The sequence below is a fragment of the Typha angustifolia genome, chromosome 11 (genome assembly GCF_048772165.1).
Source record: "Typha angustifolia cultivar Huaian chromosome 11, ASM4877216v1, whole genome shotgun sequence".
Taxonomy (NCBI): Eukaryota; Viridiplantae; Streptophyta; class Magnoliopsida; order Poales; family Typhaceae; genus Typha; species Typha angustifolia.
Genome location: NC_133249.1, coordinates 11,805,831 through 11,811,830, shown reverse-complemented (window position 1 = coordinate 11,811,830; position 6,000 = coordinate 11,805,831).

Genomic DNA, 6,000 nt, shown 5'->3' with positions numbered 1-6,000 from the left:
ATTTAACTGAACTTATCTTAGAAACTTACATGATTTAATTGAATTTATTTTACTAACTTACTTTAACTAACTTAACTAGACTTACTTTAAAGACTTATATAAAAGATAAATATGATACAATTAAAAAATAAATAGATTCAATCTATTGAACCTAATACCCTTATTATTCGATCTTGATTAGACTCGGATAAAAGTCAAAACTTTCAAACATATTTGGAATAAACTAATGGGTTATCACCGTTCTTCTTCGACAGCAAAGTAATCATCATATTAAAGTCATCTATAACCAAATGATAGAGCACGAGAAGCAACCTCCCATAGTTCAGTCCGCTACCTAGCTTTACACGCTGCATACACCACCGTCAGACTATTGAAATATTTAGATAGTAAGTTTCTATACCATGCAAAGCTTGATCAGAGGAATAAGTTTAAATATATATATATATATATATATATATATATGATCTATTTACTTCAGCCAAATAGTCACAACCCTCCTGGACGACCTTATCCTGGAATAATAGCAAGCCAATAGTGTGTTTCAGAGTATCCAAATTGCTTCCCACAACAAGTACAAATTATACTAGCTACAAAACTTAGAGCAAAAGGATGATAACTTTGTATGGCCAATACACCTATAATTCCAAACAATCAGCACCATAGAATTAAGATGAAAGAGGTATCAAAACTAAAGGCTCATCATCTCCTCTCCCCCCTTCCTCGGCGGATCCGCTTTGGAGAAGGCCATGGAAAGCTTGAAGTGCAAAATCAAGTCCACTTCTCCTCATTGTAGAAAAGAGGTAGCAGTAGTTTTACTAGAACTAACCACGCCATGGTAGGATCATCCTTCCTTCTGCATAGTTCAGCACTATCAGCTTCAATAGATGGTTCTTCTCTAAGAGCATGAGCTAGGAATGCTAATTGATCAAGTGAGAGGCTTAGCCCGGTTGAATAAAATTGGACTCGGGCGTGCGTAGACAAGACTTGGCCTAGTCCATTGCTAGACTAGTATTGGACTGCGTTTGGGTTCAAATCAGATTTAAGTATTCAAACCCAGTCAAGGCCATGCCCATGTTATTAGACGAGCCAAGCGTACAATTTAGGGCCATTCATTATGTCTAATTGAAAAGAGAAAAAAAGAGTAATATTTAGAATTTGAAATCTAAATATTTGGAAAGAAGTTTTTATATGGCTGAGAATTACAAGACTCTTAACCGTTGGTACCTTCACTAAGAAAAATATTACATCAAATTATCCAAATCCTATTTTAGATTTTTCTAAATGTTACATTTAAATTTCTAAGTTAGCTTTCAGAATTTTCTAAAACTATTATTAAATTACTAAGAATATAATAATAATAAAAATTATAGGATGTTGAGTTACATTATAATTAAGTAGCATTTCAATATAATAGGCACATCCCAACTAAGTTTGCCCATGTATCTATCATTTACAAATTCTATCTAAAAACAAAATTAAAAATAAGAAATCCTCTAAAATTTTATATTAGTTAAATTATTTGTCTACTTCAAATTTAGGCATAGGCGGAACTAGCTATGAGTTTGATCCTAAGTTCAGCTAGGTATAAATTTTGTAAGCACATAAGGGCTTCGATAGTAAAAGGATCTAAGCAATTTTTTTATTCATCAACAACAAGTTTACCTGTGCTAAATGATGACTTAGAAACTACAGGAGACATATGAATAATTAAAATATCATAAGCCATGGTAGAAAGAATAGGAAATTTTGTAATATTATCTTTCTACCATTCTAAAATAATATAAATGCAACTTAAATATTGGAGGATCAAAATACGATGATGATGAAGAACCTGTGCCCATAAGTCTCCGTAAAGATGACTTAGTGCTATCATTCTTATTATTAGTGACAATTAAAAAAAAAATTAGTAGAAAAAGAGCTTAAATATTTCTTAAAATATTTTTCAAAACTATATTTAGCATTTATATAATTTTTCAAAACAAGATCTTCATCTTCTTCATATATAGCATTAAAACATTCCTTGACACCATTTTCTTTAAGAGGAGGATCCAATATAATTCCAAAACAAATAATTAGTGAATGGTTACCAATATTTTAAAAAATTTGCTTGCATTTTTCTCAAAATATCATAAAAACATGGGTCATATTGAAAAATAATAAAAATTTGAATAATATTTAAAATATGAATTAGAGATACTGTAACAGTAGGAGAGTATGTAGTAAAAAAATTATTGCTGCATTAGCAAAAGTTTCCAGAATTTTTTTTATTTTTTTTAGCATTTTCCCATTCTATAGGGCATTTCGAGTCAAGTTTAAATATATGTCCACGGCTAGACCCATCAATCTTTTGGGCCTGGCTAAGTTCGGGCAAGGCTAGAATACTTTAACCCATTACTGTTCACTAGCCTATTACATATTGTGGTTGGGTTGGGCATAATGGGTTTAACATAATGAGTTATTATATCTCATTGAGCCGAGTTTAATGGGCCTATATGATGACATTTTAGTTATCTTTTACGTGAATATACCTATATATTAATAAAGGACTAAAAATTGATTTACTAAATATTCGATATTAGACTAAAAAAAACTATAAGAATAGGTATGCATTATGGGTTGGGCTATAGATAGACATAGTGGATCAGGTTTTTGGGCCGGGCCAGGCGGGCAAAAGCTTAGCCCATGCCACCTACTATCATCTGCGGCTCGGGTCAGGCGAAGCTTAGCCCTGTTAAAACTAGGTGGGTTCAAGCCTAGTTTGGACAAGTTGAGCCTAATGATCTTCTCTAATATTTGGTATGAAATTAACATACAAGAATAGAAGTCCAGACTCCATGCCATATCCCCAAAAAGAGGGATATAGCATCTCACTTAGAGAGTGGAATGATATATCCCAAGGGATAAGGACATTATTACTATATTGCCCTTATATAGGAAATAATAAATTTAGATATATAAATAACAAAACTAATCATCTTATTTACTCAAATTTTATTTTTATTTTTTTATATTAGTATTTGTACTTTACATTTATGTAAAGTATTGCTATTAAAAAATTAATATATTTATTATTAGACATTTTAATATAACTTATTCTATTATTTTGTATTACTTTTGATTTTAATTATGATTATTTTGAATTGAATGTGATATTAATTTTTATAATTAATATAATATAATTTAGTGATATTTAATGATATAATTTAAGTTTGAGGTAATTAATAATAGTTTAAAATAGTAATTGGGGTTACTATTTTTTGGTTGAGGATAATAATATAATTTTATTTAGTTATCCCTTATATATTCTTATATAAGCTAAACAGTAGATTAAAATTATAATATAAAATTAGTAATTCTAGATGAAATGTTATCCTTGGAATTAGTCTAAGGGGAAGATAAGGCTATATATCTAACTCAAAGGGATGGAGTTTGTGGATAGCAAAGTGAATTCTTCATCTGTATAATTTATTTAATCATCACTACCTCACTAGATACCAAGCTATGGTTCTGTTTAATTGTTCATTCTATCAGCCATGTGAATGAGCATACAAGGAGATAGGTAAGGTCCATTCATTAAGTCAGTCATTTTAATTATTTTTATAAGGTTTGTGACCTTTGGTTGGTTGTGGGAATCTCATTTTACTTGATATAACAAGCAAGAAGAGCTAAATTAGATTTGGATGAGGCTTTTATTGCCCTTTTTCTAATCTGGCTAGTTCTCCCTCTTTCCAATAGTAAAACTCACTGATCTCGATCAAAACGCACTCGGCCATACACTTCTTTTAATCTCTCTAAATCGGCTATTTAGGTGAGTGAAGTAAATTTTTGGATTTGAATATTTATATTTGAAATTTAAAAATTCATTGATCAAATTTGTATCGGTAATGCTCATGGGAACCTTTTTTTTTTCATATATATAGATTTAATTGACTATGTTGCTAGAGTTACAAAATTTTTGGGTCTTTGGGCAAGTGGAATAGACATTGGTTAGAAAAATTGAAAGAAATGTTGAAAGTGTTAAAAAAAAAAAAGACATATTATTGATATTGAGTGTTCATATCAAAAAGAGGGCTTCTAGGATGGCGAGGCTTAGACATAGCGTTTGTATAATCTATGCATAACTCTAAATCGTCGATCTGTTTTTTTGCATCAAAGATTTAGATTTAGATAGGTACATAACAACTATTTGAGAGAGAGAATGGCCGTAATTAGCAATTTCATTTCAACATCAAGAATGTGCTTGCGGCACGAGAATTATATCAACGTGTGAACTCTAGATGATAGGGAATCACAGGCCAAGTTATGAGCAGAAACATTATTTGCTCAATAAGTAAAACAAATCAGTAAAAATGAGCATCGTATAGCAAACCGTTTTGACTCACGAATCCAGGGTCAAATGATCCATGGTATATCATTCGAGGGGAAGGAATTGAAGGAGTTTGCAATGGCTTTGCAATCTGTAAAAAGATAAGTAGAGCCCGCATGTGCATGATCCAAAATAAACTGTAAGCTAGTAAGGAGAGCTTGGGCTTCACTTGGCCTCAATCGTGGAATCACAAATCGGTATATATTTCTTCAGCTTTATAATCTACGACCTAGCTTTTAAGAGAACACTAGTACCAGCATCCGAACCAAGCTTCCAGCTAGCGTCAACCCAGCACAAAGTTGCATTCTCCATATCTGATGGATTAGGAATCATAGAAGAGATGGGAGAAGGCTTTAACATCATTTATTAGGTTTTATCAAAACCTTTGGATTGCAAATATCAGGGATTTGGGTTTACCTAGTGAATGGCCTAAGATGTCTCAAATTGACCCATGTCGTTGCTCATATCATTTACTATTTGTCCAATGAGTAAATCAGAAGAGCCCTTTGGGCTACATAGGCCATCGAGGTTAGGGGTGTAAACAAGCTAAGCTTGAGTAAGCTCGGCCAAGTTCGGCTCAGCTCAAACTCGAGCTCAATTTGAGCTTTAAAGTTGAGCTCGACTCAGCTCACCTCCAGCTCGATGAGGCTTGAGCTTGGCTCGATAGCTCGACCCACTAAGAAGGATTTGGGGCCGAGCATCAATGAGGTGGCAAAGTAGGGAGAGGGCTTCGGCATCATCTCCGTAGCCTCGTTAGAAGAAGTCCTCGTCGGTGGGCAGGAGAGATTGCACTACAGCCCCGCAAATGCTTTTGTCGTGGCCATAGCAGAGCCCTCACACCACCATCCTTGACCACATCGATCACTCCTCGCTGCGGCTCCAATGAGGATGCTCGGTGTAGCTTCGGTGAGAACGCTTGAGCGGTGGAGGTGGGTTTTCGACGATGAGTGTTGACCGGTGAGGCGATGAAGAGGGTTTGGGGTTTTGAGATTTCAATGGAGAGGGTTTGGGGAGATGGAGTTCGATTAGGATTTTTTTTATTTATAGAGATCATACCAATTATTGGATCTTAGATCCAACTGTTGGTATATATATATATATATATATATATATATATATATATTATTCGAGCCTAATCGAGTTGAGCCTGAGCGAGCCAGTGCTGGCTCAGCTTGGCTCAATAATATTTTCGAGTTTGAAATCCTAGCTCGGCTCGGCTCATTTAAAGCTCAACTCAGGCTCTTATCGAGCCGAGCCCGAGCTTTTTTGACAACTCTAATCAAGGCATCCAATCTTGATAGGTCTCATGCTTAGGTGTATTGAAATTCTTAGGATATTATTAGGCCTATTAACTACGTTTCTATTATTGACATTTTAAAACATGCTTCCCTCCGAACCCAATGGGGCCATATTTTTATTACTTTCATTTAAAATAATCGAATGCATGCTAAGAATTTTTGTTCTATTGCTTTGTTTAACTTTTCCTATAAGACTATTATAAGTCAAGTGGTTGCACATATTCTTCCTTCCCTCGTAAGCAAAGAGGTGATCACCTCTGTGGTTGCTATGAATATAGTGATAATAATTTTGGTACCCAAGAGCCGGCACAATCTATGTTTAGATAGAGTAAGAAC